The sequence below is a fragment of the Rhipicephalus microplus genome, chromosome 4, assembly GCF_043290135.1.
Source record: "Rhipicephalus microplus isolate Deutch F79 chromosome 4, USDA_Rmic, whole genome shotgun sequence".
Classification (NCBI taxonomy): Eukaryota; Metazoa; Arthropoda; class Arachnida; order Ixodida; family Ixodidae; genus Rhipicephalus; species Rhipicephalus microplus.
Window position 1 is genome coordinate 187,971,772 of NC_134703.1, and position 13,262 is coordinate 187,985,033.

Consider the following 13,262-nt stretch of genomic DNA (forward strand, 5'->3'; position numbering starts at 1 on the left):
GACGTCGACTCTTACAATATCGAGGAACGAGGAAATCGATTCGGGGAATATGAGATGCGTCACGTGCCGGCGGGTCAAAATAAAAAAGCGATGTTTCCACCTTTCGGTGAGGGCTTCGTTAATCATAGATAGCAATGTCTGTGGGTTTGGTTCTGACTTGAGTAAGCTATATGCTGAGATGGACACAACATGCCCAGATTGCGCAGAAGTTAGCTCATTAAAACACATGCTTTTCTGATGCCTTGCGTTGCAAGACTTATGTCAAGAAGCGTGGTGGACCGCTGCTATCAACGACCCGAGCTACGACGTCCAGCTCCTGGCTGTCCGGAAGGCCCGTGAGAGGGCGGAGAGGCTCGGCCTCCCCGTGCCAACATGGGTCTAGTCAGGAGTTGGATATATACGCATCTCATCATCTTCCTCCCAGACCAAATAAATGTCTTTCCTCTCTCTTTGTCTCTCCGTGCTCAGATAGTAGCTGCAATCATCGCCGAAATTGTCACTCGTAAGTTCAGACGAGCTGGCACAGCTTGATCCCGCGTCAGATGACAGGGGCGCAGGCAGAAATTTTTCTCGGGGGGAGGGCACAGGCATCAGTTTTTCTCTGTGACGTGACTATCGGTGGTAGCTTGAACAGATTGTGTAGATGTATATCAAAGCAACGGGACTCCCCCTCCCCCCTTCTCCCGCTGCCCATGCTTATGCTTGAGAAGAGAGTAAGTAAATGCGAAGTAGTCACAATAAAATACAGAAAACGGCAGGTACAGTGGCCGTATGGAGCAACTGATTCTTGTCGCACCTTTGAATGAACTAGTCTTGGCAAACGCATCATTGCGACGACCCGTCTGATTGACGGAGACATTGTTAATCTGTAATATCTGTTAAGAGTAGATGGATTCTCGTCGGGTGAAAGTGCGTTTCACAAGTCAAGGACGGCTTTGCTTACAACGTAGGATGAGAGGTATACTCAGCATTTTCTTGTACAGTCTTAACTACATTTCAGTTTTGTTTACTTTGCTGAGCAATTTTCTTACCGTGGATGCTTGCAACTGCATGCCTACGGGAATGATACTTATGTTAAGCTTTAAATGTCAAGCAGGCCTGGCCAGCGTGATAGCTTTTAGTCATGATTTTTTTTACTTTACTGCGTGCACTCAAGCATGCGTGCGATGCGCAATAAGTTTTTTTTTGTAAGTTATGCTAGACGTTATACTTTTGCACTCGTTATTTTTCAGGAAGACTTTCTCGCAACCTTGGTTTTTATTCCAGTCGCACTGTGACTTTCGATAGCAATGAAGTGCTCCAATCGTAGACGATTTTTTTGTGTGCCATCTATGAGGGTAAAGTCATCGTTATTGAGAAATGTTAAAGTTGTCTCCATCAAAAATGCTCCTGGGACCAGACTATATGCTCACACACATAGAAATAGCTTTTTCGCTGCGTATTTGCGCTAAAAAAAGCGAGAATACGCGCAATAACACGTAATGTTTTTGTTTCTTTTTTTTGGTAGCTTCTGTCGCTCTGCTCCCTGAAATGATAGCGTTGCGGCAAGGTGTCTTTCTTTGTTTGCAAGCACGCAGCCGTTATTTACCCTCACGTTAACAGATTCAGAACTGTACAGAACATTTCACTGTGCAGCATAGATAGGCCATGTATACACTACTCTAACTACTACGTGCATTCATGTTTGCAGCACTTACGCCAGCGCGAAGAGGAGCAACATCGTACCACACAAAATCTCAAGTTATCGGTTCACTAGCGACGAAGGAATGAACTCCAGTCTTCTTCAGAACATAGTGCACCATAATGAATTTCTCAGAACGCGTGAACTTTGACGAGAACTACCAGCACATGCAACACAAGTTTACTTACGCTGTACCGTGCACCACCCATGCCCATGCCTGTCGGTTGTCTGTTTCGGACATTTTGATAGGAGTCGCTATATAGCATTGCACTGCTGACATCAATTCCTTCGCGTTTATTCACGTTTGTGGCAGGGGATCACAATGCAACCGAAACTGCCAGCTTTCCGTAGGAGCGCAATCCCAAGCGTGAGACGTTTCGGGCGCAGAGCTTAAACTGAGCGAGCGCGAACTAATCGGCACCTGAAGGGAAGTGGAAGAAATGTATACCCGCCAATCGTTCCGCCAGGGGAGAAACGAACGCTAGTGTTTAAGGCGGAACTTTAGAAGCCGACATGTATTGTTGCTAAAGTTCTCATTTCTCGCGTTCAAAGTCACTGCCCGAGCTTTGCTGAGCGCGTTGCTTCCTACATTGAGAAGGCACCGCCTTGAAATAGGCTCCCTACACGTATTGTTGGGCAGTTCGTGTTCTGTGTCAATCAGCGCCCTTCTATAGGAAGCCAAAGCAATGCATGGTGGCGCTGCGACTCTGGACAGGTTCAGTTCGGACTGGCACGGTGGATGGACATGTTTTTGAGCACTCCCGATCGACTGCGGAAATAAGTGGTTTTGCATGTTTTTGAGCTTGCCTTTATTAATAAGGCAGTAGTTAAAATATTTGTAGCACTTACTACGTTGTACGGCTTTTCCAGGGGTCAGTCACCAGGTATTTACTAGTTTGTGTGTGTGTGTGTGTTTGTTTCTTTGTGTTTTTTCTCTTGCCACCCCGGCGGGGAGGTGCACGTACATTGACCACGCAAGTTCTTGTAGTAGCGCTTAGACTTTCTATTTTTCGTAGGGCAGGGTTCGTGTTTTGTAATTAGCGAGTGAAACAAGTCATAAGGACAAATGGTGTGATAAAGACTTGATTAAAAAGGCTGCAAAGTGTTCAGGATGCGAGGTGAGTTTCAAAATAGACCCAAGTGCAGAAGCAAATAGAGAGGAGGCTGACGCGAAGTGTAGGCAACGTGAGGTCGAGGAAAAAATGGAGAAAACGATGGTTGCCCAGAGTGAACTACTGATGAGAATCACTGAGCTGGAGACTGCGTTGGCGACAGAGCAAGAAGAAACGAGGACAATGAGAAAAAGGCTGAAGTCCGCCGAGGAAGCACTATCCAAGGTGAACAAAGGAGCTGTTGACAGTGAGAACAGTAGTGCTCCGGCAACCAGAACGGCGGAGAATAAAGAGCAAGCAAGTTTGGAAAAAACAGGTTCCGCCGGTTCCATTGTCGCAAGGCCCAGCTTCAGCGAAGTAGTGGTGGGGCTGGGAGGGGACAAAGCAGCCTGCGTCACAGGTGCAAGTAACCCCCAGATGCAGAACGCTCCAGCTGAAAAGTCACAACATGTGATAATCGCCGAGGATTCGAATTTATATCGATGCGCAGAAGCAATCAAATAGAGGGTAAGAGGTGACAAGAGGGTTGCAGTAGGGACGTTCCCAAGACAGAAGCTGGAAGCAGTCATGAGGCAAGTGAGCGCGAAATTCAACACTACAGCTGATAGACGAAGCTTCGTGATACTTTCAGGCGGTTTAAACGATGTCTTAAATGAACATACGGCGGGACTAGTGACAACACTGGCGAAAAAGGTCGATGACATGCGCGCCACTTCTCCTCAGGTACAGGTAGTGATATGCACGATACTGTAGGTACCGGTGCGTGACGGCAAGCTGCAAAGAGCGGTTGTCAACGCAAACCAAGAAATATGGCGGATGAGTCGAGAGAAAGCCTTTGAGGTGGTGAAAATAAACAGAGAGGAACGTAGGTGGGGTGGTTTTCAACGAGACGAAATTCACTTCGATGGGCGGCTAGGTCATGAGGTGGGTTGGCGACTTGCAGGACGCGTAGTAGCTTTTTTGGGGGGGCACGCGGGCCCTTCGGGGTGCAGGATGTCTAATAACGAGGAAAACAACCAGGGGGACTGTTTGACCGGGGGTATGGACGGATACGATTCCAAGGTGGCACCAGTATCTAAGATAGGTAGAGTCCAGGGCAGAAATAGACGTAGCCACGAGTGCCGAGCCAATTCATACATAGGGTATGTTAACCTGCAGGGTGGCAGGAACAGGCTGAAGTGGAAAGAGATAGAAGAACCGCTAAGGGAGGAGAGGCCGATGGTATACGGTTTTGTAGAAACACATCCTAGGGACATGGAAGAACCTCCTAACAATCCAGACTACGCGTGGGAATATTGTAATAGAACAGAAGGCAGCAGAAAGGGGGGTGGTATTGGGGCATTCATTCATAAAAGTAGAGACTGGCAAATGGTCAAGCAGGAGTGCAAGGAACATTTATGGCTAAAAGGAAAAGTGGCAGGGCAAATGACACTCCTTGGTTTGGTGTACTTGTACACGGGAGCAAAAGCCATAAAGGAAAACCAGGCAATGGTAGAATGTATATCAAAGGACATCGAGGAGTTAAGAGGAGAGCGCGAGATAATTACACTAAGAGATATGAATGCGCACATAGAAGATATTCATGGGTATACCAACATGACAGGCAAAATGATCATGGATATTTGTGAAAGGCATGATTTGATCATTTGCAACAGTACCGAGAAGTGTGAAGGGCAAATAACATGGGAGGTAGGAACGCTGCAGTCGACGATAGATTACGCACTGATGTCACATAGGACGTATGATAAGCTTAGGTGAATGCACATAGATTCAGGTGGCTCCTGAATTCTGGGTAGTGATCAGAAACGTATCAAGCTAGGTTTTGGAAGAGCAGTGAAAGTGGGAAGGAGACAAGATGAGCTACTAGAGGAAATTTTTTATTCAGAAAGGCAAATAGAGATAGCTACTAAACAAATTGAGAAAGTAATCACCGAAAATAATAAAGCAGTGTGGACATACACGAATCTAGTTAGACTGTTTGAGCTAGGGCTTGCTAAGGCACGTGACAAGTCACCCCGGAAAAGAAGACACAAACCCAAGAGTTGTTGGGACGAGGAAGTTAAGGGAGCCATAGCAAAACGTCAGGAAGCCCCTAGGGAACACAAACATGCTAAGCAGTGGGGTGAACCGACAAATGCTGTTGAAAGAAAATGGGAAAACTTTATAAGCTGTAGAAGGGATGCATCCCTTCGGATCAATGAAAAGATTAGAAGAAAGGGATCTCAGTGGCTGGCAGAAGTACATAAAAAATAAAAAGGCAGCTGCGAAGTTTTGGAACCATCTAAACTCGCTAAGAAATGAGACGAGCCTAGAGCAGAGGTTTATAACAACAGCTCAAGGTGCTAGGGTAGAAGGAGATGAAGCTATTGAATATATGAGAACAAGGGTGACAGAAAAATTTCAACAAAGAAGTGCTTTATGCACCCCAATAGACAAGGATGAATCAAGTGGCGCAATGGCTCCATTTTCACAACGATAGAGGGAAAGAGCTGAGAAGAGGGTTCCTAGTAGTACATCAACAGGGCCAGATGGCATTCCAATTATGCTGATAAAGGCATTAAGCCCAAAGTCTGAGCAGGCTTTGAGAGAGGCAGTAGGCAAAATAATGATTGATGGTGAAGTCCCAGATGGATGGAAACTTAGCAGGATGAGCATGATCTATAAAGGAAAGAGGGAAAAAGCTGACATAAACAACTACCATCCTATACTGACAGTGACATCAGTGGTCTACAGGCTGGCGATGCAGGTTATAAAGAAAAGACTGCAGGCATAGATAGAGGATTAGGGGGTGCTGGGGGAACTACAGAATGAGTTTCAGAAACGCAGGATGGTGGGGGTGGTGGTGAAACATTTAATAACCAATAAATGGTTACAGAGAGGTGATTGGGTTGGGGCCTTACTGGCGTCCTACCCTCGCCGCACTAGGTAGAACTCCTATTCCGGAGCTATACATTGGCAAGCAACGCCACCCGCGCCCGTTGAACCAGGGCCTTTTGGGCCTTCAGGTTTTGACAGCCGAGCAGGGCCGCCTCCCAGTCCTCTCTCGTGGGGTTGGGGTTGGGGGGGATAGATGGATTAGACTGGCACGCCCAGACGATGTGGAAGGTGTCAGCCACCTCCCCACAGAACTGGCACGTGCCATCTAAGGATGAATTGAAATGTTTTAGCACCGCCGGGCACAGTACAGTATTGGTAAACAGTTTTAAAGGGAGGCGCTCGTCAGCGCGATGCAGTCCCTTACAAGGGTCTGAATAGCGCCGGTGCTCCTTGTAGTAATAGGTAATATCTTTGAATGAAAGAGCCGAGTTGTCAGATTGGGAGTAGGCTTCCAAAGACAGGGAGATAGCCCGGGAAGAGAGTGCGCGGGCGGCCTGATCGCCTGTTCGTTACCCCTGAGTCCTTGGTGACCGGGTGCCCAAACCAGATTTCGAGGAGTTGGATTAACGTATCGGCAGCTAGGTTCCAGTATACGCTGAGCAAGCGGCGAAGCCCACCCTAGCTGATAGTTCCGACAGGCCCCTCGTGAGTCGGTGATGATATGTTTAGAAGAGGGAAAGGTGAGAGCCAGAGCGATGGCAATCTCCTCTGCGTGTGTTGCGCTGTAGGCTTTGAAAGTGAGCTCGTTTACGGTGTTTGTGTTGCGTATGACTGTGGCCGTATACCAGCCCCCATGGTGAGGGCTCGCAACGTCTACGTAGCACACGTGTTTCTCTTGACCAAAGTGTCTATGCAACGCTTCCGCGCGCGCCTGGCAGCGACCACTGTGGTTTTCTTTGGACATGTTGCGGGGAAGGGGTGGACCCGGAGGGCGCGTCTCCAAGGTTCTGGCACTCTCATCCATTCCTCAATATAGTAATCGTGTTTGATGTGTATTCGGTCCAAGAGGCGGCGACCGGAATTGGTCTGTGCAAGATGCGTGTATTGGTTAACGAGATGGGCTTCTCGAAGTTCCCGGTAGGTATTCACCACGCCTAGGGCCAGAAGCATCTGGTTGGACGTGGTGAAAGGGAGGTCGAGAGCCCGCTTGATAACTTTACGGTGGATGACCTCGAGTTCGTCATCCTCGTGTTTGCGTAGCTGCAAATAGGGAGTCGAGAAGAGTATTCTACTCGTTACGAAAGCATGGGCAAGCCACATTGCATCCCTGCTTCGCAATCCGCCCCGCTTGTTGGAGACCCGGCGAACCATACGGCCCACCTGGTCTCCCACCGTGCGAAGTTTGGCTATTGTGGTGTCGGCCTTGCGTTGGTGGTGTATGAAGAGGCCAAGGACGCGGATCTACTTCGCCTCACGGATCGGTCCCGAGGGAAGACTGATATGGAGCTGAGTTGTGTCCTGAGGGGAGGGACGTAAGTGTACAAATTCTGACTTTGCCGGGGCACACTGGAGTCCGCAGTAGGTTGCGTAGTCGCCGACTACAGTGGCTGCTGCTTGCAGGCATGACTCCATGTGACCCAGGTTACCTTGCGTGGCCCAGATCGTGATATCGTACGCGTAAAGAGCGTGATATATCCTTGGTAGAGAAGCCAATTGGGGGGGGGGGGGAAGATGAAGCATGGCTATATTAAATAGGAGGGGAGAGAGGACCGCGCCTTGAGGAGTTCCCCTCGAGCCGATGATGTAAGGCCCATGTTCCTCACCTTGTATGCGTATGTAGGCTTGAACGGTCTGTAAGATAACGTAATTTTATTATTTTTATTTTATTTTATTTTAATATACCCTCAGGGCCAGAGGCAATACAGAGGGGAGTGGTACAGAACAAAGGCATAACATGAGGTAGCATGGTTACAAAAACGTTGTGTACATAAAAAGGAAATGGAAAGACAAAACAAATTAGTATTATCGCAACAATGTGGTCACACAAACACAGATTAAACATTAGATATTTCTGCATATACAATATTGGCTAAGGCAGCACGGAACAGTTGGTTACGGTGATACCCGCAATTTCAGCGGGAAGGTGGTTCCATTCACGGGACGAACGGGGCAAGAATGACTGAGTGGCAGATTTTGTATGATAATAGTTAATGCCAACCTTGTGACGGTGGTCAATGCGATGGGAAATGTATAGTGGTTGGGGTAAGAGTTCGTTGCGCAGGAAGGAATGATAATATATTTTATGCAGCATGGTTAACCGAAAAAGTTTCCTGCGTGATTATAAAGAGGGAAGGGAAAGGCTGCTTTTCATTGAAGATATGCTGGCAGTACGGTTATAGTTTGACAGGATAAAGCGAGCGGAATTATTTTGAACAAGCTCGAGAGAAGCGATTAGATTTTTTTTGGCTTGGATTCCATACTGATGCTGCGTACTCTAACTTGGGGCGTATTAAGGATTTGTAAAGCGATAATTTTAGTGACGATGGGGCTCTAGAAAAATTTCGGCGTAAGTACCCTAACATGCTGTTAGCGTTGTTGATGATATGTTCAATATGTGTTGACCAGCTGAGGTTAGTTGTAATGTGCTCTCCAAGGTACTTATATGATGTAACTAGTTCTAAAGCTATGTTGTTTAGGTAATAAGTTGACTGATGCTTGGGGTGGCGGGATACGTGCATAACCTTACATTTGTTAATGTTTAATTCCATCAGCCAAGTTTGGCACCAGTTAGAAACAGCGGTTAGATCAGACTGAAGGATTCTAATGTCGTCACTATTATTAATCGTACAAAATATCACACAGTCGTCTGCAAACAAATGAATATTAGAGCAAAATTTTGAAGGGAGGTCATTAATATAGATAAGAAATAGAAGGGGCCCTAGGACGGATCCTTGTGGGACCCCAGAGCGCACTTTGCTGATAGAAGAGTTAAAGCCATTAGCATGAACAAATTGGGTGCGGCGGGTAAGGAATGATTCAATCCATTGTAGCACGTTTCTATCAAGGTTGAGGTTACTTAGTTTGTGAAGTAGACGTTGATGACAGACCTTATCGAATGCTTTAGAAAAACCTAAATAAATGCAGTCTGCTTGAGACGAACTGTCCAGAATAGTGTGCAGTTTTTCAGTGAAGGTTATGAGCTGTGTTTCACAGGAGTATGTTTTACGAAACCCGTGTTGCGCAGGAGTGAAAAAGGAGTTTGATTGGAGGAAATTTACAAGATTTGTGAATAATACATGTTCTAGAAGCTTGCAGCAGGTGCTAGTAAGGGAAATGGGGCGATAGTTAGTAGGAGAACATTTATTTCCGGATTTATAGATAGGAACCACCTTCCCAATTTTCCATTGAAGAGGTAGCATAGATTGATTTAGTGATTGCTGAAAAATTTTTGCCAAGATGATTGAGCTAGTTGCAGATGTATTTTTCAAAAATTTAGCGTCAACGCTGTCATAACCAGGTGAAGAATGAAACTTCAAATTGCTTATAAGGGCGGCAATACCAGGAGCGTCCATGTTCACTGGTGGCATTTGGACGTAATTGCAGTAAGGTAGGTGTGGCAAAGACCTGTTGGATTTATGCGAAAAATTGTTTACAAATGTTTCATTAAGGACACCAGCACATTCACTTTCAGAAATATAATCACCATACATATCTAGGAGAGAGATGGAATCATTAGACGTCGGGTTAATAGTGCGCCAAAATTGTTTCACATTTGATTTTAGCATGGAAGGTAATACATTCGACATGAAATTTTCTTTAGCGTTTTTTAGAGCTGTGACATAGCTATCAGAAGCTTCTTTGTAGGCAGCCCATTTCGCATTAGTCTGAGAAAGTTTAGCAGCTCGATATAGACATTTCTTTTTGTTTGATAGGCGTTTGATGCTTGGGTTGTACCATGGGCATTGTGCATGAGTCGTAATGAATTTCGTGGGGATGTACTTATCGGTTAGTCGGCGAACTTCGGAAGAAAACATATCCCAGTTAGTTTGAACAGTTCGCTCATCATAATCCTTCAAAAAAACATCAAGGAATACCGCAAGTTCATCATTTATGGCCTCAAAGTTTGCTTTTCTGTAGTTCCGTATTATTTTTCTTTTTTTGCTACATGTGTGGGATGGCGCATTGATACAGAATGTGAGTAATGAATGGTCACTTATATCCGGTAAGCAGGTAATGTCGGACGCAAGGTCAGGTGTATTTGTTAAAATTACATGTTTTGTAACCGCAGTTGGTCTGACTGAGGTGGTCAAGGATTACCTCATGCTTTACGTTGTCGAATGCCCCTTTAAGATCGAAAGCCAGGACTACCTTGTCATTGTGGGGGCATTCAACAGTATCTAGTATGTCATGTTGGATTTGTAGAAGTATGTCCTGGTCTGACTTGTGAGGGCGGAAACCAAACATGGTGTCCGCAAAAGTGTGCTGTTTCTAGAAACTCGGAGAGTCTGTCGCGCACCATCGTTTCCATCAGCTTGCCGACACAAGACGTGAAGGAGATGGGGCGAAGGTTCTCCACGTCAATAGGTTTAGCTGCCTTCGGGATGAAGGTCACGAGAGATAATTTCCATTCAAGAGAGAGAGGAGTTTCTCCGTCCCAAATGCTATTGATGCATTTGAGGAGCGTGGCGTAGGCTGCGTCGGGAAGATTGGCCAACAGTTTGACCGTAACCTGATCACGCCCGGGCGCAGTGCCACGCTTCATCTTGCGTAAGGCCGTCTGGAGGACGTGAGGTTGCAACGGGGTGTCCAACTGCGTGTTCTTTTTGCCTGCGTAAGAGTATGCGGTCGTCCGAGGGTCCTCGGTGGCGCACAGGTATGTGCGCCACCGAGGACCCTCGGACCCCTGAGCGTATGTGCCAGCTGTGTTGTCGTTCCTGTAAAGGTGTGGATGACCTTATGTAAGTGACGTTGAGTTTTCGTGCGTGTTTGTGTTGGATCAATGAGAGCCCGAAACAGGCGCCACGTGCTGCGACCAGACATCTGGCGTGCAGCCGTGTTGCACCTGTCTACCCAGTAAGTGTCGGCTAGCTGAGCAGCATATTCCGGAGCTTGCTCCGCGAGTTCTAGGATGCGTTTCTTGAGGCGTCTATTATGTTTCTGTTTTTTCCATCGTTTGGTGAGGCTGCGGCGGGCCTGCCAAAGATGGAGGAGCTGGTTGTCCACGTCCGTTTGAGTTTCTGTGAGCTGTATCAGCCGTTCGTGTTGTTTCAGTGTAGACGCCAGTGATTTACACCAGGTGTCGTATCCCGACTGGAGAGGGTCTACGATAGGTAGAGAGGTGCTGAAAGTTGTCCAGTCTGGAATATGAGCTTGTGTAACTGGACGTTTCAAGGGACGCATGTACACGGTTGTGTTTAATACACAATGTTCACTACCGAGAGTGTTCTGTGTGTTCAAACAGTCGGCATGGCGTATGTTGCGTGTAATTGTGAGGTCCTGGCAAGTATCTCGTTGAACAGAGTTGCCTATACGTGTTGGGCTGGCGGGATCAGTGTGGAGGGTGAGTCCAAGTGTCGAAAGAAGTTCCGCAAGCTTTCTTTCCCGCGTATCTTCTCGCGGGTAAACCCATAACCTGTTTGGGGCATTGAAGTCGCCGACGATCAGGAAGGGGTCCCTTCCTGCCACCTGCATAGCTTGTGTGAAAGTTTCGCTGAACGTGACGTTCTTAAGCTTTGGGGGACAGTAAATGTTTAAAATATCAACAGGTGGGTCAGATCGCCTTATGGGCAGCACCAACACCATAGTGTATGGGAAGGGTGGTGCTGTGGGGAGTGTGACTTCCTGGGCGGTATATTGCTTGTGAACAAGTATACATGTCTCCGGGTTGTGTTGAAAGGTAGTGTAATTTGTGAGTTTGACGTCCGTGCCGGGTTCCTGAAGGGCAACCACGAGGAAATCAAAGGTCTCAGGGTAGAGGCGGAAATGAGCCCGCTTCTTGTGGTTCTTGAGACCTCTGCAGTTACACTGTGTTAGTAACAACGGCTGAGTTGCTCGAAACACAGGAGGTTGGAAGACGATCTGTTCTCGCTGACGCAGTGCATGGAAATAGCAGAAAAGGAACACAGGCCCCTGTGGCTAGCATTTTTGGATATCATGGGAGCGTACGATAGCGCGGTTAAGAGGACTTGTGGGGAGTACTGGACACACTAGGTGTGAAAGGTGGAGTCACTGATCTTTTAAACGATATCTATAAAGGTAAGAAGGCTGTTATAAAGTGAAAAAAAAAAACAGTATCCAAACCTGCAGAGGTAAAACGGGGGCTTAGGCAGGGGTGTACTCTGTCACCCTTGTTATTCATGATGTACCTAGAAGGATTAGAGACCAAATTAGAGGGAAGTGGACTGGGCTTCAACCTCTCTTTCATCGAACAAGAAAAACTCATTGTACAGGCACTACCAGCATTGATGTACGCAGATGATATAGTACTAATGGCCGACAATGCTCCTGGTCTGACGTTCGGCAATGCGGTCTTGTGCATGAGATCAGAAGTTCAAGCAAGATTAGAAATTAAGCAACGTGGAATAGGTAGGCTTGCCTTAGGAGCTCACGTGAATAAACCAAATCAGGGAGTACAAGGTGATATGGGATGGACATCATTTGAGGGCAGGGAAGCTAGCGGCAAGATAAAATTTGAGAAGCGTTTGAGAGAAATGGGGCAGGAGCGTTGGGACAGCAAGGTACTCAGCTACTTGTACACGAAGAATGTCGATACAAAACGGAGGAAGCGAACCAGAAAATTAACTGGTAAATACTTAGAAAACAGCAGGGGGCCAAACCAAAAAGCATTATCGGTTAAGAAGAAGGTGAAAGAAGCTGAGATCGGTATGTGGAGAATTGGCATGATTAAGAAGTCCGAATTAGAGATCTATCGAACTTTTAAGCAGGGAATTGCCAAAGAAAGGATATATGATAATACTCCAGGTAGTTCTTTACTGTTTGAGGCCGGGACGGGAGTATTGCGAACCAAGACATATCAGGTCAAATACCAAGGAATAGACACGGTATGCAGTGCGTGTGGAGAGGAAGAGGAAACTGTCGAACACTTGATAATGTTCTGTAAAGGGCTTCACTCTATACTTCACGATGATAGCACAGAGTTTTTCAAAGCACTGGGGTTTAGGGACGGGGATGGCAAAATAGTCTTTAAGCGGGTAGAAATAACTAGAAGGAAGTTATCTGGTTGGTGGCTAGAGTGAAGGCACGAATGAAAATTAAACCCTTCACTGCAAAGTGCGAGTCCTCAACCTCACTATATAAAGGGAAAAAATAATCTAGCTTTTGGTCCGCTAAGTATTACGGCTTAGTGGCGCGAGCCACCGCCCGATCTAAAGGGTACAGCCATATCAATAAATCCATTCAATCCATCGGTAGAGCGCCATTTATGGTAGAAAAGTAGAAATCAGGGATGTATATTACTCCTTTTCCCTTCCCGCTAATGCGCTGCCGCTCGCTTACGTGCTCGTTCAGAGAGCGCGCGCTGTGTTTGAGTCACCGCACAATGTGGTGCCTGCAGTGCGGCTTAATAAAAATCTTTGAGCTGGACAACCGAGAAGCGAATCTAACAAAAGTAGTAAAGCTCGTTAGTTAAGTTT